Below are 23,403 nucleotides of genomic sequence, written 5' to 3'. Positions count from 1 at the left end.
CAAAACATACACTAAACTAGCTTGACAAGGCATGCTAAATTTGGATGTAGTTAATGGTCAAATGGCAAATTTGGCTAAATGTGGAGCTAAATGGGTAAAAATGAAAGAAAGAGGAAATGTAAGCACCTCCCTGCATGTGACACCAACCACTAACCCGAATGTATGTAGGCAAAAAGCAATTGAATTTCATATTCGTGCAAATTAATGAACATGTTATGCAAGGAGTAACTACTCACAATCCTACATGAAATCCGTCATGAATGTAATACTCCGTATTTATAAGTCTTGGGGTACTCTATCGAGTAGGCCTTACTCTGTCGAGTAAGGGTATGTTGCGAAATAAAATAGTTTCTGACCTGTTGGGCACTCGATCGAGTAGCTGGGGCACTCGATCGAGTAGGGGGGTACTCGATCGAGTACCTTGGGTACTCGATCGAGTGTCCGGTTTATCGGGGGTTTTTCTCGGGTTTTGTTAATTACGCGATTAAGGTATATAAACATATTCGTCTTTATTCTAAAACACTTTTGCCAAAACCTAAAACCTGTTTAAGAGAGAAAGCGATTGGTCCTTCTTCCTAATCGCGTTCTTGACAATTCCCGAGATCGACGGTCGGTTTGCATCGTAGTTTGTGTCGTTGGATTCCTTGCGTCAAGGGTAAGCTTCTAGCATAATTTTTATAACGTTTTGTTGAGATTAGTGAAACCCTAATTTAGTAATTGGGGGTTTTTATGAATAAGTGATTGAATAGTAGTATTCATGTGTATATGTTAGGAGGAGAGTTCATAGAAGAGGCGTTTTGAGACAAAATGTAGATACCGTCTGCTTGTGTGCTTTCCGGTGGGATTTCCTACTCGGTATTAGTCCCATAATGGGATATTGGTGATGTCTTTGTAGTTAGTTGTTTGATATGATGATTGTGATTATGATTGTGATTGTGATTGTGATTGGTTTCTATGGCTCTCGAGATGCGTTCTCGACTGAGTGGGGTCACTTGCGGGAGTGATCTCACGCCCTAGTTTCGCCCTTCGTGGAACCCGCCACGAAAGGGGATGTGCACATTAATGGACGGGGTTATCGCTCGTACGATGAGCGGGGCTTAGGTGGGAACTGCGGTCCCCCATCGCGTGGTCGTCCAAAGTGGACATCGAGATTGAGATGATGGGAGTTGGTGTGTGTGTGTGTGTGTGTGATTCGGTTGTCTGTGTCTTGTTATGGTTATCTATATTAATTGTGTGATTAGTACGACCCCGTTTAAATGTTTTAAAAACTCGTGGTGATCCATTCGGGGTGGTGAGCGATTATTGAGCGGTATGAGCCGATGCGTATGGGATAATCGGGAGGAGTCACCACGATGCGCTTTAGAAGTCTTCCGCTGTGATTGATAGTTTTATAGTCTTTTGATAGTAGATAGTTTTGGAGAACTTGTATCTCTTTATCAGTTTTGGCTTTTGGCATGTAATCACTTTAAACGTTAATTATTATTTAAATAATGTTGTTTCTTTATCGCCGTTTGTTTGATTATCATACCTCGGGCAACCGAGATGGTGATGTCTCCATACCGAGTGGTCCCGGTAAGGCACTCGGAGTATGGGGTGTTACAAATGGTATCGAGCGACGATCCCGAAACCCGTAACCAATGAACTTAATGAACATAGGGAGTCAATTAAAATGAACCCGGGGTAAAAGTTGTAGGAGCTAGTGCAAAGGCTTGGGAGACGTCCTAAAGTCGCGGGGGTCGCCCTACAACTTTGAACCGGTCACATGGGGGAAGTGTTTGTCGAGTCGTATGTGTGTTTGGTTAACTGGTTTATGAATGTGATGGAATGTGTTAATTGTTGGATGTTGAAGTAGAAAGTTGAGCATGTGAAAGAAAATGGGGATATGAGGAAACTTGTTGATGAAATATATAGAATCGTGGTTGGAATGAGAAACATGATGGATGATTCATAATGTGACATAATAATAACATGTGAATAGGAATGTTGTGTTGTATACGTATATTTTATTTGCATAGAGTTGTATGATAAGTTTATGTACTTGTCCACGATTGTTCATGGGTATATGTTGTAAGAAGTGTGTAGCTGTAATTGATGAATTAGTTGGAAGAGATTAAGTAAGTAATTGCATAAGAATATGAAATTCATGGGTGGAGCATGTTTATGTGGGTAAATCGTGATTGACAAGTTAAATAACCTATGTGCATGATGAATGTTGTTGCTTGATTTTTGAAAATAGTAACATATGATTACGAATACTGGTTTTATGAGTTTTAGACTGGTTTTGTTTGCTTGGTTGTTGTTTAAGTCGTTTGGGAAGTAAAAATCAATAATTGTGTTTTTCGTTTATAAAGAGGTTGTCTTTAAACTGTTATAACTTGAGATGCATAAATGATTTTGATGTGATTCCAATTGGAGATGATAGCTTGTCCTTTTACGATTCTAACGATAGGTCACACGCCCAAATCGACCAAGAAATGAGTGAGTTATGACTGTTTTACGAAAACTGGACAGTGCTGTGAATTGGGGTACTCGATCGAGTATCCTCGGTACTCGATCGAGTAAGGGGGCACTCGATCGAGTACGTTAGTTACTCGATCGAGTAGCCCTGGTGATTTGTTTTACGTGCTTCTGATCTTCACCTACTCGATCGAGTAAGTCCCTTACTCGATCGAGTGTCCTGTACTCGATCTAGTGACCCCTGTTTTGGGTCATGTGCTTATCTTTTGAATTCGTTGCATATTATGTTTAATTCAAAGTTATTATTTTGCTTCTTTATGCATTGTTTTACATGTATGTTGGTCTTGACGCGTAAGTTACCCAATCTTGTGGTGTAGTGAGTGGCACCTGTGTTGAGTATGAGTTCGGTGGGAGGACATGAGTTATACGTGGTTGTAATAGATAGTGGAAAAAGAAAAGGAAGATTGTTATGGCTTAATTAAGACATAGAGCATGTTTTCTGAGATGAAATGAGATGAGTGATAAGAGTGTGTGTTGAGTAACGTAAAAGTATGTGAATGTGGGCAATGGATGATGTGAGTCTAAGGAACGTGAGAATGAAAGGATTGAGAGTAAGGATATGGTTAGTGACAACTTGAGATGTATAACGGATTATGGAGGGAGATGGTTAGAAATAGTGTTGAGTAAGAATATATGTAATGAAAGGTCGTTTTAGAGGAATTGAGACGAGTGGTATATAGTGAACTTAATGGGATATGTCGCGACGTGGATTTGCAGATAGTGACTGAGTTTGGAAATTTGTGTCACCGAGAGACGAAACTAATGTGCGATTTCCTTGGGCAATTAACGGTATAAAAAGAGAATTTTGATTTCTAGAGATGTAAAAAGGGAGAATGAACGTGGATTTTATGGATAGATTAGTGGCAAGTGTGAGTGATAGCATAATAAGAGAAGATCCATGGTAAGAAAGAGTGAGATGATGTCGGTAGAAAATAATGGAATTTGAGTTTTGGAGCAACGAAGGGGTAACTGGATTTCTAAAGAGTTAGCTAGAAGGAATAAGGAGTTGAACTATTAATTGTTATTGTTGAGTGTAAAGAGAAAAGAAGGATAAAAGTAAGTTGAGGAAAAATGTTGACCAGAGTTATGTGATATAGAAGTAAGGAATCGTCGAGATTTATGATATTATCATGAGGATATTAGCTAATGATTATATAGAAGTTTCAGGACAATATGATTGATCATGAGTTTTGAGGAATTACGGGAGTATGAAGTTGGTGGAGTATTTGCACGATACGAGATTTTGGTGGAGAGTTAGATGATGATACAATTAAGGATAGTATTGGGAAGAATGTTGAGGTAATTTTGTTGATGGATTCGATGCTTGTTATTTGGAATGTCAACCAAAGATAGGAAAGAAATCGTGATGTTTAGAGATGAGTGTAAGAGGTTTGATGTTCGGACAGTGGTAGTGTTATCGTTTGTCACTAGTGGTTAAGGGTGATGGTATATTACAAAGGTAGCAATTCTAAAGAGGTTGATTTGGTAGGGACCTGATTGTTGTGTATGATTGTGAGAGGGTATAAGATGTGGGTAGATGAGGCGGATGCTAATAGTTGAATAGTAAAGGTATAGTTATATTTGGCGGAAGTGATGGTGGTGCGAATGGGGGAATATGTTATGAGGGGCATATGAGTTAAACTCGGGCGACAGGTAACCTTTATCGAGTGGTAACTTACGTAGTCAGGATTGACTAGTTGGTTGTGATTACGGGTCTATGATATGTGTAAATGTTTGTGTGAGGTTCTGACCTCATAAGAAGTGGTATGGTGTGATAATTATAAAGTTGTTTTATGAATGTTCTGTAATATATATATGTTGGACACGGTAATTTAATTGAATGATGTCCAAAAAGGTAATAATTTGATTAATTTGACATGGCTAGTTATAATTTTATGTGTATTAATAACACATGTGTATTCCGTGAAATGGTAGAGATGATGTTCATGAGATGCTTATCTGTTTATCCATATAATGTGTTGCGTGGTGATTTAATAAAGTGGATTTGAGTAAGTTTTTCTTGTCTGAGAAGTTATGCTCAGTCAGTGTTTATGGGAATCGTATGCAGTTGTGATGTCTATTGATGTGGTTGTGGTGCCTCGGGTGGTGATCCGGGCACGATATTTAGTGTTGTGATGCGGGTATTTTCGCACTGCGGTGTGGCTGTTGGTGGCGGTGTTGTGATGCCGTCACCGGTTGTGGTGGAGTAGGCAGGATGATTATGATTCGAGTTTCGAAAGTACATAGCAGTTATACATAGATTGTTGTTTTGTTTGATGTTGTTCCCGAGAGTTTCATTTGTGTAGATAGATAGAGTTGTCTTGTTTATTGATGTATTCTTTACCTGGTTAAGTTGGGAATGAGGGTAGAGTATGATATACATAGAGTTGTATATGTTTTCGTTGTTGTCATAGACTCATAGTATAGTGACATTCTGTTAATGGGACACGGTTGTGAGAGGTTGTTACAATAATTATGATCTGGTTCTAGTTAAGGTTTCAGTAGACATGGTAATGGCAAGTGAGTCGTAGAACATGTGTGGTAATGACCCGAAAGATGCAGGTGGTTCATAATCTTTTGTTGAGACAGTGAGTGTAGGGTGTTGGGAAGTAGTGTCATGTTAAGTTGTGTATGAGTTTTGCGGTAATGGAAGAAAGAACTTGAGGATCTAGTGTGCGTGTACGTAACGAGTGTGGATCGTGAGTTATGCTTTTGGCAATGGGAGTTTTATATAGTTTATATAGAGAGGTATGTCGTGTTGCGGTAATGTGGAAGAGTTGAAGTTTTGGGTTAAGCTAAAGATTTTGAGGTATAAGTTAGGTGGTTTGATGAGTGAATTAAAGTATGAGAATTGTTTAAGTAAGAGAGCCTTAGATATATGCATGGTGAGTGTTTGGTTTATAAACGGTTGTCTTGTACATGTGGTGGTAAAGAGGGTAATGAGATGTATCTAGGATTTAGTATTAGTGAGTTACGAGGACGTAACATTTATCTTAAGAGGAGTAGGATGTGATAAAAGAGATTTTGATGGGTGTGCATATGGTATTATATTTGGAAGTTTGAGTCTTGATGTCGAATAAAAGGTTGATTCGTGTTGTGGTTAATTTTGTTAAAGGTCATGACCGGACTGGTAGTAGTTCTACGTTTAGGAGTGTGAGAATATTTGGATAGTGTTGACAGTTGGATGATGATGGTTATGAGTTCGATAGTCTTGGCAGTTGAACGAGGATGTTTATGAGTGTGAGTAAACTTCGAGGACGAAGTTCCTTTTAAGGGTGGTAGAATGTAACATTCCGTTTGATGTCTATGAGTGTCTTGATTTTGGATTTGATAGTGGATGATATTATGGAGCTAGCAGCGTTAGAGGATGGCAGTTGGTTATGTATGGATTGGGTGTCGTGAGAGATATATATGTGGTGGATACGATATCGTGAGTCATGTTAGGGAAGTAAACATAGTTGGTGGAGTGGGTGTTAAAAGTTCATGTTTTATGTTTGGTCGAGTTCTTGAGTTCTTAGTTATGTTGTCGTGTCTTAGTCGAGCTAGTATGGTTGTTTTTATGTATGGGTTGAACTTCGGGGACGAAGTTCTTTTTAAGGAGGGAAGACTGTAATACTCCGTATTTATAAGTCTTGGGGTACTCTATCGAGTAGGCCTTACTCTGTCGAGTAAGGGTATGTTGCGAAATAAAATAGTTTCTGACTGTTGGGCACTCGATCGAGTAGTCAGGGGCACTCGATCGAGTAGGGGTACTCGATCGAGTACCTTGGGTACTCGATCGAGTGTCCCAGGTTTATCGGGGTTTTTCTCGGGTTTTGTTAATTACGCGATTAAGGTATATAAACATATTCGTCTTTATTCTAAAACACTTTTGCCAAAACCTAAAACCTGTTTAAGAGAGAAAGCATTGGTCCTTCTTCCTAATCGCGTTCTTGACAATTCCGGAGATCGACTTTACGGTCGGTTTGCATCGTAGTTTGTGTCGTTGGATTCCTTGCGTCAAGGGTAAGCTTCTAGCATAATTTTTATAACGTTTTGTTGAGATTAGTGAAACCCTAATTTAGTAATTGGGGGTTTTTATGAATAAGTGATTGAATAGTAGTATTCATGTGTATATGTTAGGAGGAGAGTTCATAGAAGAGGCGTTTTGAGACAAATTGTAGATACCGTCTCGCTTGTGTGCTTTCCGGTGGGATTTCCTACTCGGTATTAGTCCCATAATGGGATATTGGTGATGTCTTTGTAGTTAGTTGTTTGATATGATGATTGTGATTATGATTGTGATTGTGATTGTGATTGGTTTCTATGGCTCTCGAGATGCGTTCTCGGCTGAGTGGGGTCACTTGCGGGAGTGATCTCACGCCCTAGTTTCGCCCTTCGTGGAACCCGCCACGAAAGGGGATGTGCACATTAATGGACAGGGTTATCGCTCGTACGATGAGCGGGGCTTAGGTGGGAACGGCTGCGGTCCCCCATCGCGTGGTGGTCCAAAGGACGGTCGGTATTGAGATGATGGGAGTTGGTGTGTGTGTGTGTGTGTGTGACAGATTCAAATTGTCCTGTGTGTCTTGTTATGGTTATCTATATTAATTGTGTGATTAGTACGACCCGTTTAAATGTTTTAAAAACTCGTGGTGATCCATTCGGGGTGGTGAGCGATTATTGAGCGGTATGAGCCGATGCGTATGGGATAATCGGGAGGAGTCACCACGATGCGCTTTAGAAGTCTTCCGCTGTGATTGATAGTTTTATAGTCTTTTGATAGTAGATAGTTTTGGAGAACTTGTATCTCTTTATCAGTTTTGGCTTTTGGCATGTAATCACTTTAAACGTTAATTATTATTTAAATAATGTTGTTTCTTTATCGCTGTTGTTTGATTATCATACCTCGGGCAACCGAGATGGTGATGTCTCCATACCTGAGTGGTCCTGGTAAGGCACTCGGAGTATGGGGGTGTTACAATGAATGACACCGGTTTATAAGGCTCTAAAACTTAGAAATTATAAGTAGTTTGCCAAAATTATCAGGTCAAGTCTATTTGTTCAGCTAAATTTTAACATTAACTCGTAGATATGCAATAAGACAAACCTAAAAGATAACAGTTTAATGCAAGGCTTAAGCAAAGTGACAAATCATAGTGCAATTTCATCATCAAAATATACCGTTCCGACTCCACCTATATGCTAAAATAAACGTGGAATTTTTTGATTTTTTTTTTAGAAATTTTTCTATTTTTATGAGATTTTTGATTTTATAAAAATAAACAACAATGCATACAGAAATTAAACGTGACAACAGAAATGCAATAAAAACAACATGCAGACGCAGATATGGATGCATAACCTCCCTAAACCAAACCGTACAATGCCCTCATTGTACCCAAAAATAGGGAAAGGAAAATGCAAACTGAAAAGGAGAGAGAGAAGCTATAGAAAACTTACAAGATAACGCGAAGTAGGGACCTCCCCAAACCAGCAAGCAACTTGAGAGGTCGCTAAACAGCTCCATAACAGCGTCATTGGAAGCAGATCAAGCCAACTTACTCGATAGTACTCGATCGAGAGGATTTAGAACTCGATCGAGTACATTAGGCTGCAAAACTGTTCGATCGAGGAGAAAGGTTACTCGATCGAAATGTCTGTTTCTGTAGGTGGTCGATCGAGGAGGAGGAGTGTTCGATTAAATAGCTCAAGCACTCGATCGAGTAAAAAGAATGCTCGATCGAGTGGTACCTGCAGACAAATAACGACCAAAAACCAATTCTAAATCGTTCACAGTCTATGGCTTAAAAACCATTTATTACACACACAACAAAAACTGAAAAGTAAATCAACTAAAAATTTAAATCTCGGGTTGCCTCCCGGATAGCGCTAGTTTCAGACAGGTCCCAGCTCGACCTTCTTTTCTTCATCACCCCAGCCAATCCAGTGGTCACGATCAAAGCAACTCAAAGCTCTTAGCATTAGATCATAAATCTGCGCATGTGCTACACAAGAGCATAAGTAGCACCAAAATAGAAAAAGGCCAAATGAAAGCCAACGAAAGTGTCGTCTCAGCCTAACGAATATTCGATGACAAATATGGTGAAACTTTATAAGCTTATTTATCCAACTGGGAGGGGATGGAGTATTGAAATATAAAGCATAAGTCATGTGAGGTAGTGTACTATTTATAGCAATAATAATAAAATGATCGCCAATTACCTCAGGTTGGTTGCTTATAACGTCGGAATCATTGATAAAAGAATGTATTACCTCTACCGTGCTAGGAACATTTCCGGACTCAGCTACCTTCTCATTCCCCTCCTCTGTGGGTTCTATCCCGTAAATCGCAGCCTCCAACGCATCCAGCTCGGCTTTTAAAATGGGGGATTCGCCATAGCCATTGTCTTCATCAAAATCGCCATCCAAAACGAACCAAGATGACATAGCATTGCTCTCCGTGGCTATATCGCTCGGTCGAGAATGCATAATGCTCGATCGAGGAGTTTCTTCACACAGTTCACTCGATCGAACTGTTAGATTTATTAATCTCATTAATTTACATATTCATATATGAAAAGATTTATTTAGTCATAAAATAAAAGCTAGATCTTATGCATGCAAACGAAAACAATAGTAGAGAAGAAATCGTCACTTCTTACTATGATGTTTCGGATTAAAGGGCACAAGTAAGATCTCCTTCTTACTTGTTCTTGAGCTTTCGTTAAAATGGATGAACAAAAGGTCCAAAGTAGAACATCTCCCAAAAGTGAATACCCAAAGAAATCTCTTAATAACTTATATAAATATGAGCTAGTAAAAATATAAGTTATACTTAAAATTGACACAAAATATTATGTATTGGCTCTTGAAAATTTTCGGCCAAGATGAGATATTTGTGTGTATTTATCTCTCTAATTTTTCACAAATTATGCAGAGATTAATTTTTCTTACTCGAGAAAAATATTAGATGAAGTGATGAATAAATTAGAGGAAAACATTTTTGTTTTCCATAGGGAAAACCGGTGGGAGGGGTGGTAGAGGGAGCCAATGCATGAGGCTCATTTTCTTCCCAAGAAACATAGGGTTGCATGACTACTATTAGCCTTTAATCATCATGTTTTCCACTTAAAATAAAAAACACAATATTATCCTAAACACCCTCCATTTTCGGTACATATAGATAAAATGGGAGGTCCATTTTATTTTGTCATTTGTCAATTGTAACATGTGTGACATGTTACTTGACTTATGAAATTGTAATGTATTTTTAACATATTAAAAATCAACATACTCATAAAATATGTCATTTACAAAATCGACTAGTAATTCGTAATTACTTGTACCAAAACGGTTTATCAAATTATAAATTTACAACAACTTGTATTTATAATAAATTATTCATTCAATTTCGATTTCAATTCTTTCGTGAACAATAATTTTATCCAAGTAATAGAACAATTCGATTACTTTGACCGTATCTAATATAATCGAATTACAATAAGACACGTTAACCTTACTCACAAAATCATCCGTCAATTTTAAGCAATTTAATTAACTCGTATAAGCATAAGATTAATTAAATAATCAATTAAGAGTATTTCCCTATAGGTATGACCTAAGGGGATCAACTGATCACCACCGTCGCACGACAGTAATGTCAAACTCTAATCAGCCAATCATAACCGATATGTGTGGACCAGTTGACTGTAAAATATTACATCCCACATGTATTCTTAATACGAGATTTAAACATGTGATCATCATGATCGACAGTCGTGATCGCATTATTGTCGGAGGACACATATTACAACAATCTCCCACTTGTCCTCGACAAGTGTGCGTCACCAATTCTCTTGTCCTATTACTATCTCCCACTCAATGCAAGGTGTCTTTCAGATCGTACTTGCAAGTCATCATATCGAGAGTGGTTTCCTCGATCTGGAGATTAACTGATTGACCGGATTTATCTACCATAGATACCTTCCGAGCGTGGCCACGCATTTCCGGTTCATTACTCCTCGAGTGGCCCTGAGATATTGTTATAACCCTGATAAGGGGTGGACAATTTCTATCGCACATATTCCCTTCGACTAGCCACAGCCATCATAACCCAAAATATGCCCATTTGACCCCATTTACGAAGGTCGTAGTAACATAAATCAAAGTTAATCTGAAACTGTGCCACCTTAGGCGAATAGTCTTTAGTCAAAAGAATCGACTCATTAGAATACTATAGTAGCTCTCGCCACGACCAGGCTCTATAAATTTGCCAGAACTCTATAAGCGGTCATTAGCCCGACAAAGTGTTCCTAATAGTCTGCCTATGTGATCGACTAGTCATTCTCATATGACTCTATGGCACTTGAACTTGCCATCAATCGCATCACAATCTAGTCACTTCGAGACGTCACCTCATACAAGTGACTATGAGCGATTACTATGTCTATTTAGTTCACCTTAATGGGGTTCAATCTTGTCTCCACAACCCATTTGAATATGACAAAGTAATGAAAAAATAAAAGACAAATGTGATTATGCACATGAGCAAATAAAACAACTCTTTTATTTCATATCAAAATCTAACCAAAAACTGGCATGCGTTTAAGTCCCATGGACGCAACATGTCCATCATGCTTAGCCTGCGATAAAGGCTTGGTGAGCGGATCAGCTATGTTATCATCCGTCCCAACCTTACATATCGCAATTTCCTTTCTTTCAATAAAATCTCTAATTACATGATATTTTCTAAGTACATGTCTAGATCTATTACTAGACTTTGGCTCTTTAGCTTGGAAGATTGTCCCACTATTATCACTATAGAGAGTGATGGGATCATTGGAGGTAGGTACTACTCTTAGACCTTCCGTGAATTGCCTGATCCAAACAGCTTCCTTGGCAGCTTCTGATGTTGCAATGTACTCAGCCTCCGTTGTTGAATCCATCCATCACTTTCCTTGAAGCTTCTCCAGCTAACAGCACCACCATTGAGCATGAAAACGAAACCAGCTTGTGATTTCATGTCATCTCTATCCGTTTGGAAACTTAAGTCCGTGTAACCATTAACACGGAGCTCTGTGTCTCCTCCAAACACTAAGATAGAATCATTAGTTCTTCTCAAGTACTTAAGGATGTTCTTGACGGCTATCTAGTGACTCTCACCTGGATTTCCTTGATATCTACTTACCATGCTCAAGGCATACGAGACATCAGGACGTGTGCATATCATGGCATACATGATTGATCCAACAGCGAAAGCATAAGGGATCAACTTCATGCGTTCAACATCATGGGGTTCGGAGGGCGATTGAGACTTGCTCAATATTGTCCTAGTTACCATAGGTACCAATCCCCTTTTTGATTTGTCCATGCTGAAACGTCAAAGAATCTTATCAACATAAGATTCTTGACTTAGTGCCAATATCCTCTTGGATCTATCTCTATGGATCCGGATACCTAATATGCGTTGTGCCTCTCCTAAATCCTTCATTTGGAAGTGGTTACCTAACCACTTCTTAACTGAAGACAACATTGGAATATCATTTCCAATGAGTAGTATGTCATGGACATACAAGATTAGGAACACAACATTGCTCCCACTAAATTTCATGTATAAACATGGTTCCTCAACACTTTGAGTGAAACCATTCTCTTTTATCACATGATCGAATCGATGATTCCAACTTCTTGATGCTTGCTTAAGTCCATAAATGGATCTCTTAAGTTTGCATACTTTGTTAGGATTTTTAGAATCAACAAAACCTTCGGGTTGTATCATGTACACCTCCTCTTCTAAATGCCCATTTAGAAAAGCGGTTTTGACATCCATTTGCCATATTTCATAATCATGAAATGCGGCATTCGCTAACAAAATCCGTATGGATCTTAGCATGGCTACGGGGGCGAAGGTTTCATCATAATGAAGACCTTGGACTTGGGTAAATCCTTTTGCCACTAGCCTAGCTTTGTAGACATCATCATGTCCTTCTATGCCATTCTTGACCTTGAAAATCCATTTGCATTGAAGAGGTCTTGCCCCTTTAGGCAAATCCACCAATTTCCAAACTTGGTTTTCATGCATAGAATCCATCTCGAACTTCATGGCTTCAAGCCATAAGGAGGAATTTGGACTAGAGATTGCGGCTTTGTAGGTGGCGGGCTCATCACTTTCTAAAAGCAACACATCGAGTGTTCCATCTTCTTCGATAAGTCCCACATATCGATTGGGATGGCGAATAACTCGGCCCGTTCTTCTAAGAGGAGGAGGGACAACCGCGCTAGACGACGAAGGAACATCTTCTTGCGTCTCTACCTCGGTTTGTGGCTCTTGAACTTCATCAAGTTCAAAATTTCTCCCACTCTGTCTCTTAGAAATAAATTCTCTTTCTAAGAAGACAGCCTCGCAAGACACAAACACTTTGTTTTCTTGAGGGTTGTAGAAGTAATATCCTTGAGAGGTCACGGGGTAACCTACAAAGATGCATTTTTCGGATCTTGGGGCAAGCTTGTTGTCGGTCTTTGCCTTGACGTAAGCATTACATCCCCAAATCTTCATATAGGATATTTTAGGAATATTTCCTGTCCACATCTCATATGGAGTCTTTTCGGTTGCCTTTGTGGGACTATTATTCAAAGATATAATTGCAGTTTGGATTGCAAATCCCAAAAACGAGTTCGGTAACTCGGTTTGACTCATCATGGATCGAACCATATCAAGTAGGGTTCGATTTTTCCTTTCGGCAACACCATTGAGTTGTGGTGTTCCGGGTGGAGAGAGTTGTGATATAATACCACAACCTTTCAAGTGTGAATCGAATTCATGGCTAACATATTCTCCACCACGATCGGATCGTAGTGTTTTTATCCTTTTGTTCAATTGGTTACCTACTTCATTTTGAAATTCCTTGAATTTCTCAAAAGCTTCACTTTTATGCTTCATTAAATAGATATACCCATATCTACTCAAGTCATCGGTGAAGGTTATGAAGTAGTCATAGTTTCCTCGAGCGGTGATACTCATTGGTCCACACACATCGGTATGTATGAGTCCCAATAGTTCACTAGCTCGAGTTCCTTTACCGCTAAAAGGATTACGAGTCATTTTGCCAAGAAGGTAATATTCGCATGTTCCATATGATTGGTAATCAAATGGTGTAATCACAACAGTCGAAATTAATATTTTGATGCGATTTTCGTTTATGTGACCTAATCGACAATGCCAAATGAACGATTCATTTGGATCACTTGATTTGAGTTTCTTTGATTAAATGTTGTAGATGTCATTAGTCGGATTCGAGGTTTCTAAGATGTAAATTCCATTAATGGAAGGAACTTGGCCTATAACCAAATCGTTCCTTGAGATATACAACGATTGTTTTTAATGACAAAACAAAAACCGTCCATGTCCAACATAGTGATTGAAATAATGTTTTTAGAAAGTGTAGGCACATAAAAACAATTATGTAAATACAACTCAAATCCATTAGGCAAAGCAAACACATAAGTTCCTTTGGATTCGGCCGCTACTCGAGCTCCATTTCCAAGGCGTAGATCCACATCTCCTTTGCTAAGCCTCTTCACGTCTCTTAACCCCTGTAAATGATTACAAAGGTGAGAACCACAACCGGTATCCAGTACCCATGTTGTAGTGGAAGTATAATTTACATCAATAACATAAATTTCCTTAGGAATTTTACCTTTTGGAACGATGATTCCTTCCCTTATATTTCGCAAATATACGGGACAATTCCTAAGCCAATGTCCCATGCCATAGCAATAATGGCACTCATCATCAACTTGCTTGAAGTTTTTCACTTTCTTTCCCTTCTTCTTGAACTTTTTGCCCTTTGAAGCAAGAACTTGATTGCTCGAGCTCCCACTAGTTTCGGCATCTTTATCTTCCAGAGACAAAGATCCTATAGATTGTATGAGGCGGTCTTCCTGAGACGGGCCCACACGAGATCTAGTAGTAGTAGGTGGTATAGTAGAAGTGATGAAGTTAAGGTTTCCATCCGAACCTATACCAAAATGAAGTTCTCTAGTAGTGTCGAAATCATTGTTGGAGCAAACATCGTCAAAAACATTGTGGGATGACTCAATAGTTATTGGTGTGGTAGCGTTTGATGGATTCATTGTAATGAACTACAAGTATGGAGGAAAAGGAAATATTAACATTTGTCTTTTTAAATCATACTTGTAAATATTTTAACAAGATATGAGCATTTATATAGCGACCTCTACCCAACTATTATAAATGATTCCGAGATCCAAATTCATATTAACTTGGGCACGGGGTAGCCGATTCATCCCTCATCAATATAACTTGGTGGATTAACTCTTTAATCGATTCTACTTTTAGAATTCTCGGTCGATAAAATTACTCTAATATTTATCTATAGCCCGGAACACATGCGACTACGGTCACGAATACTTCTGTTGAGCTCAATCCAATTTCAAATAAATGTGTCCATGATCCAAATTCACATTAACTTGGGCACGGGGTAGCCGATTCATCCCTTATCAACATGAATTCGATGGATAGACATTTATCACCCACTCCCCCTACGTAACAAGGTTTGTACCCCGGTGTGGCCGAGCGCACTCCCTCACGAAATAGGTTTTCGTGGTTTCTACTTTTTGGTAAGGCTAAGTCTCAATTGTTTATTTTAGCGAGAGGTCATGTCAATTTATTATCTATCACGTTTTAAGTGAACTAAAGCGGTGAACTACGATAATTGTAATTGACACGGTCGATAAACTCGATTAAAATGCATGTTTAGTTATGGCGATTTAGCAATGCATGCAACATATAAATAAAATGCAAAGCATAAAAATAAAATCCTAGTATGGCCTTCCTAAAATAGTAAATCTAATAAACTATTACAAATTCGGAAACCAACTCTTTTGGTCCCTTGAACTTCGGTCTTGGCACGCATTTCAAGGTAACACTTTCTTTGATGGATCGCCTTCTCGAGTGGCACCGTCTTCAAGGTACTCCGGAATAAATAAATTACAAAATGAATTACATAATTTCCTATTATACATTTGTAATTAAAATAAAAATAAATCTATTAAATTACAAAACGGTGATAGAAGATCACAATAATTACAACCGAATCGATATTCCCATACATTTCGGGTAATATCAATTAAAACTAAGGCCATACTAAGTAAAATTACATAATTAAAAAATTACATAAAATTAAAATATGACAATCATAAATAAAATGCAGCATTATAATATGTATGAACATGCTCAATTTTATGCTAAATCGCCTTTTAAGAGCCAATATCGTATATTAATCGGTTTTTACGGATTTGCGTGATTTAACTTATTAAAATCACAATAATTACATAAATTCATATTTATGTACAAGTTAATTACCCTAACCATATTAGGACTCAAAATTAGTCTCCACTAACATATGACAATAATTAAACTTGATTTCTTAATATTGTTCATAAATCGACTCAAAAACATAAAAATATGCTATAAACTTCAATTTAATTATAAAAATTTCAAATAATTTCGAAATTTGAAATTTAAACTCATGAACATTCTGGAAAAATACCATGACACTCATAATGTTCAAAACTTAGGTTAAAAATTTCGAAAATTTATCGAGAAAAACAAAGTTGCGTTTTATCGGTTTTAACAATTATGACCATAAAAATATGAGAAAAATTATATTCAGCAACTCTTCACTTTTAGATCTGAAATATATGATAAAATGCAACATGTGACGTATTTTCTTTTGTCATGAAGTATGTTTTAGCATTATTACTAATTATAGTCACTATTTATGTGATTGTTCATCAAAAAATCATAAATCATGCATAAAAACTTCATTATAGCCAAATATTTTACACACATCGTGTAAAATTTCATGTGACAACATACTAAATTTCCATGTCCATATTCGAAATATAACTCATATTAACCTATTTACCTATTTAAATACAATTTTAACTTGAAAAATCCATATTTCGAGCAAAACAACTCATTTTATCATGAAAATTTACAGGCCATCAGTAGATAATATATGTGAAAACATATCCAAAAACCACTGAAAAAATCAAAGTTTAGCTATTTTTCGTCCAAAAATAATATTTTTATCATAAAAGTCACATTTTAATGCCAATATTATATAAAATGAACAATAAAATCCGTAAATAAACTAAAATGTCCTAAAAATCACTTAGGACCAGAAACTTTTAACATGCAAGGTTATTTTTAGGTTTATCTTCATAAAACCAAATTAATTAGTTTTGTATGTTAATCATATAACTCGGAAAAACTATAAACCGATTTGCATGCAAACAACCTAAGGCTCTCTGATACCGCTTGTTAGATTTATTAATCTCATTAATTTACATATTCATATATGAAAAGATTTATTTAGTCATAAAATAAAAGCTAGATCTTATGCATGCAAACTAAAACAATACTAGAGAAGAAATCGTCACTTCTTACTATGATGTTTCGGATTAAAGGGCACAAGTAAGATCTCCTTCTTACTTGTTCTTGAGCTTTCCTTAAAATGGATGAACAAAAGGTCCAAAGTAGAACATCTCCCAAAAGTGAATACCCAAAGAAATCTCTTAATAACTTATATAAATATGAGCTAGTAAAAATATAAGTTATACTTAAAATTGACACAAAATATTATGTATTGGCTCTTGAAAATTTTCGGCCAAGATGAGAGATTTGTGTGTAATTATCTCTCTAAGTTTTCACAAATTATGGAGAGATTAATTTTTCTTACTCTAGAAAAATATTAGATGAAGTGATGAATAAATTAGAGGAAAACATTTTTGTTTTCCATAGGGAAAACCGGTGGGAGGGGTGGTAGAGGGAGCTAATGCATGAGGCTCATTTTCTTCCCAAGAAACATAGGATTGCATGGCTACTATTAGGCTTTAATCATCATGTTTTCCACTTAAAATAAAAAACACAATATTATCCTAAACACCCTCCATTTTCGGCACATATAGATAAAATGGGAGGTCCATTTTATTTTGTCATTTGTCATTTGTAACATGTGTGACATGTTACTTGACTTATGAAATTGTAATGTATTTTTAACATATTAAAAATCAACATACTCATAAAATATGTCATTTACAAAATCGACTAGTAATTCGTAATTACTTGTACCAAAACGGTTTATCAAATTATAAATTACAACAACTTGTATTTATAATAAATTATTCATTCAATTTCGATTTCAATTGTTTCGTAAACAATAATTTTATCCAAGTACTAAAACAATTTGATTACTTAGACCGTATCTAATATAATCGAATTACAATAAGACACGTTAACCTTACTCACAAAATCATCCGTCAATTTTAAGCAATTTAATTAACTCGTATCGGCATACGATTAATTAAATAATCAATTAAGAGTATTTCCCTATAGGTATGACCTAAGGGGATCAACTGATCACCACCGTCGCACGACAGTAATGTCAAACTCTAGTCAACCAATCATTACCGATATGTGTGGACCAGTTGACTGTAAAATATTACATCCCACATGTATTCTTAAAACGAGATTTAAACATGTGATCATCATGATCGACAGTCGTGATCGCATTATTGTCGGAGGACACATTTTACTAGATCGAACAAGGGAAGGTGTTCGATCGAGGTTCCCTTTTTCAGCATTACTCGATCGAACAGTGTGGGGTGTTCGATCGAGGTCTTCCTCATACAAACCGTTCGATCGAGTGGTTAGTTCTACTCGATCGAATTCCTCCTCATAGAATTCACTCGATCGAACAGGATGGGCTGTTCAATCGAGCGTTTGATACTGAACCGTGGTGAGGTGCTTGAGAAATGCTTCGTGCTCTTCAATTTCCGAGTCGTACATATCTTCATCATCAATAGGCAGCTCAGGTCCTTCATAAGAAGGACCGCTCTCAGTACAAATAGCAAGTACCTCCTATGAATTCCTATTGTCCATCTCGGCAGCTAATTGAGCTATTTCAGATTCAAATAACTTGACACGAGCTTCCCTAGCTTTATCAGATTCTTGCACTAGAAGTGCAAGTGCCTTCACCAAGGATTTCAATTCAGCAACCCCTTCATTCTCTTCAACGGGAGGAAGGGTTTGTTGTTGCGGGGGCCAGGTAAACATAGACTTTTGACAGCCTCGTTTCTGAAGCGGATGTGGCGGCACATGTGTAATGGAATGACTAGCTTGTCTACGCTGCCTAAACGCATAGACTTCGTCGCACCAAATTTTGACACGGTCGTTTCCCGCTAGACAGATGACAACATTATGCCCCGCAGCACCACATCTCTCACAGTAAACGACCTGCTGCGCCATAGGATGGAACATAGGTGGAAGATCAAAGGTACTAAAGCCTTCCCCTTGATGATCTTTTACCTAGAACTGTCTAGGTAGGACATGTAGGGCCTATCAAAACAACACTAGAAAAAAAGATGAGATGCCTCAAGGAATAAATCCCTTGAGGCTACAGACAGACAGATAGAAACAAGTAAATAAAATAGTTGCCTCCCCGGCAACGACGCCAAAATTTGATACCGTCGTTTCAGTATCAAAAATAAATACCTAAGTACTACTAACAAAAGTCAGCGGTAAGTAGGGTCGATCTCCACAGGGAGGCGGTCACTATCTACTTGTCAATTCGATCCTTCTACGTTCACAATTTGGGGGTTTGAGTGTTGTTACTAAGCTAATGAAGGCAAGGCAAGGGATGAAGTAAGAGAGAAATCAAAAAGAGAGAAAAATGCCAGGATGTCGGGTTATCATGATAGATGCACATGTCAGCTAAAGATAGGTCAGTCGATCTAATGTGAGAAGGGTAAAGGAAAAGTCCTTCCGGTCCGCTATCCGCCCTAAAATACAACTAGCTTAGCTTCCGCCCTCACTAGTGTAGTCTATTGCTCATAACAGGTGTATTCATTCCAATCTTCCGATCTAGGATTGAACTTAACCAGAGTAAGTAGTTCAATTGCATGCATTCAACTAAACGATTATAATTAAATTGTTAATGAAACAATTCTCACATAAAATCTCCTAACCAATTAAAGCATCATCGCTATACTACCATGACTCCCCTAATCCTAGCATTAGAGAATTAGCTACGTATAAATATAAATAAAACAAGAACAAGAGGTAAAGAAATAATAACCATTGCAAATTAAAGAGAGTAAAGAGAGAATTACAAATTAAGATCCGGAGTAAAGAGAGGCAAGAACAAAGTAGCAGCAATTAAGAGAGAAAAACAGTGTTTAAGAGTGTATAAGATGATCATTAACCTAATGACGACTTCCTTTATATAGGGAAGTAATTATTAGCATAAAATAAACCTAACACGAATTAAGAAACCCGTGTATAATAGCTAAATACTCGATCGAGGACTTTTATATCACTCGATCGAACAAATCCAAGCTAAAATCTCTCGATCGAGTACTTTAGGTACTCGATCGAACGCTATCAAAAATAAGCCATTCGATCTTGTAGAAAAAGGACTTGATCGAACAAGATAATACTCGATCGAGTACTTTCCAGCGCACAATTCCTGCTTCGCGCACTAAACTTCAAACGGCTGCCATTTCTTCGTTGCTTGGACAAACAGAGCGTTTCCAGGGGCGTTGGAAAGCTAAGAGGACAAGCTTTCATCTTCAATTAGAATCACCTATAAATAAGTTGTAGAACTCGAGATATGGCTCTTCAAAGTAGGCACTAGTAATTTGAAACTCTTCCTTTGTTCGCCTAGCTATCTTACTTCTTTGGGCATCATAATTAGTAGTTTCCAAGCTCCGACTCAACTCATCTCCTAAATAAATGCATAGGGACATGTATTAAGCTTGATTTCGCTCCTCTCCGGTTCATACCTGCAAATAATACAAGAGAAACCAATGTAGACAATTCGGGGGACATTTGTAGCTAAACACTACACAAAATGCATAGAGATGCGTGCAAATACGGTACAAAAAGTCTATATAAAAAGCACGCATCATCAATCATGCCAATTATTTTTTTTTTGCCCTGAATAATAAATTATACAGCCTGTATTTTATTTTCATAAAAGCTATAGAAATTTTGGCAGCATCTCTATATAAATTGAGCAATCCAAATTTTATAACCTGCGATTCCAATACAACCATTCAACAAAATTATTGTATCCAGCAACACAATCATATACATAAAAACCCATAACTATTCAAGTATCAAAATCAACCGTTCACTACATTATATATTTTTGTTACAAGATAGAGCCCAAAGCTCCCGAACCTCGTTCATCTCTTCGTGTGTAATTGCTGAACCTGCACACCGTCAACAAGAACAATATAATGATTAACTAAACTACAACTTAGAAAGAGAAATAAACTACAACTACTTGAAATAAGTTATAGATTAGATACTACTCAAAGGATACTACTCAAAGGATACGCACAAACAAATGAGAGCTTTTACTGGCCTCACATCCAAAGTCTAGGCCACACTCACTCAGATTTCTAACCAATTCACACGAAGAGAACATCAAACTTAAACTGCCCACATCATCCGTCCTAGCATAGAATGATGCATAGCCACTGAAACTACAGTACAAAGACATTGATTTTTGCATCCTAGTCCAGACTAGCTGAAAGTTTCACTGCAATACCATAAACATAATGAGTTCACCTGGACAAGTAATAGTCTACCTATCAAATTACAAATACTTAAACTAAAGTATCAATTAAAATCCAATCAATAAAATGAAGAGCAATTCCAATCATGTGAGCATCGGACCGATTCCAGGAAACCCTAATTTTCCCCCAAAAACCAAGCTAGAAATTAATTTAACATAGAAAGCCCGATTTATCTGATTATTAACACAATGAGACTAAAAACTAAACACCCGAGATTAAAAAACGAATAAAATACCTCACAATAGGAAAATAATAGTGGTCAGTGCGATGTTTGAGATTAAATTGAACTGAAGACACAGACGGATCCAATCTTCTCACAAACACGATAACGATTCCTCGTTTCCTGCATTATTAAACCCCAACATATTCAAGGGCCTAATTATAGAACACAAAGCAAACTCTAAAATATTTAAAAGATTGAAGATTGTTAAAAATATTATACTTCCAGTTAACTATAAAGCTATTCATGGAGTTTCAAGCAATACTGAGATATAAGTCAAACATGTAACATACTTGTTGATTATCTTTTGAGCAAATTCATGAGGTTCATTTTCTACTCCCGCTGGATCTAGCCAATGAACCAATCCAAACCATGGATAAATAACAGCCAACATCCTATGTAGACTACACATAAAATTAAAAACAATAATTGAGATGAAGAAGTTTCTAAATCGACCTCCTGCAACTAAAAACTTATATGTGCATCTTAGATAGTATAGAGTAGTTTCTAATATAAAAGACAGAGAAGTAGTTCCTAAGACTGTTACTATTTCTCCCCTATAAGTGTGGCTTGTTTTAACAGTTGAAAAAAATTAATAAAAGAAAAAAAACTTATATAAGAGTGTCTATATTTGAGATCAAACAATTAAGAACAAAATTAAACGAGGAAGACAAGCATGTCTTCATAATCCAGACTAAGACATTGCTCAATTTGAAAAACTCTATAGACGAAATTGTGAAGGATTAGCAGAATAATAGTTTCCTAGGCATATAACACGTCAAGAGTTGTATCCTACCTAAGCAAATGGCGTCAACTAAGACGGTCGGGTTGACTCACTACTAGAAAGCCACAAGAAAAAAGGAAGAAAATTAGGTTACACCACAGTTACTTGAATAGTCCTCGTGTTTCAATCCTCTTCAGAAGATATGGATGAGCACATAGAGCAAGGCCATATGCTGAAAGTCTGAAACATGCTTTCGAGTCATAAAAGTGGACTAAGTCTGACATTATCGGACAAATTTCAAGCTAAAGCAATCAATCACAGGACAAATTGAAGCCCTCCCTTGACAATGTGGGAATTAGTACAACACTTCATTGGTAAATATAAAACACTGTAAACTAAGGACTATACCTCTTATAGTAGAGCTGAGATACCGAATAACTTGGTTAGCTCAACAACACTTTCAAACTCACGAACTCCTTCCCCTACAACAACAACAAAAGCAACAACAACAATAAATAACAACATTAGCCATGTCCCTCAAGGGCTCCCACAAATTATGAGGTAAAGGGTTAGTCGAACATATTATTATGCAGCTTTACAGAATGGTCACATTAGATGAATTTTAGATGGTCTATTTATCAATCCGTCTTTTATTTCACAATTTTAATCCGCAATTTTAATCTTCATTGACAACACACAGAGGTAAATATAATTTTCCCCCACACCCACCGGTCTTATCAAAAAGGAAAAACAAAGGAACATTGCAAATGACTACATGCTACGCCGTAGTTATCAAATTTAGCTGCTTGCTAACTAGTATCAGCAAACTATTACATCAATCAATATTAAAAAAACAAAAAAAAAATAGTTTACCAGAACTTATCTTAAATAAACACCCGCTTCAATTACGAGTAAACTGAATCATGTTCGAGCTTCTAGTTCAATAGCCCTAAACTCATCACCCTTATCCGTCGCTTTACATCTGTAGTAAACTCGTAATTCATAAATCAATACACCAAATTTCCTCATGAATGACACCATAAACTAACTACAGCATTCAATCGAAATAAAAAAAGATAATAACTTACCAGAACTTATATTAAAAACCACCTTCAAATTACAAAAATCTAAAAAAAAAAAAGAAGAAAAAAGATTAGATTAAAAACAAAATTAGATTAAAAACAAATTAGTAGGGTTAGTGTAGACTAACACTACCAACAAACAAATTAGATTAAAAAAAATTAATTAGGATTCCAATTTGGGGACGAAAAATTAGGGTTTGGTATTTTAC

Source organism: Silene latifolia, chromosome 11 (genome assembly GCF_048544455.1).
Source record: "Silene latifolia isolate original U9 population chromosome 11, ASM4854445v1, whole genome shotgun sequence".
NCBI classification, from domain to species: domain Eukaryota; kingdom Viridiplantae; phylum Streptophyta; class Magnoliopsida; order Caryophyllales; family Caryophyllaceae; genus Silene; species Silene latifolia.
This window is presented reverse-complemented; position numbering follows the sequence as displayed.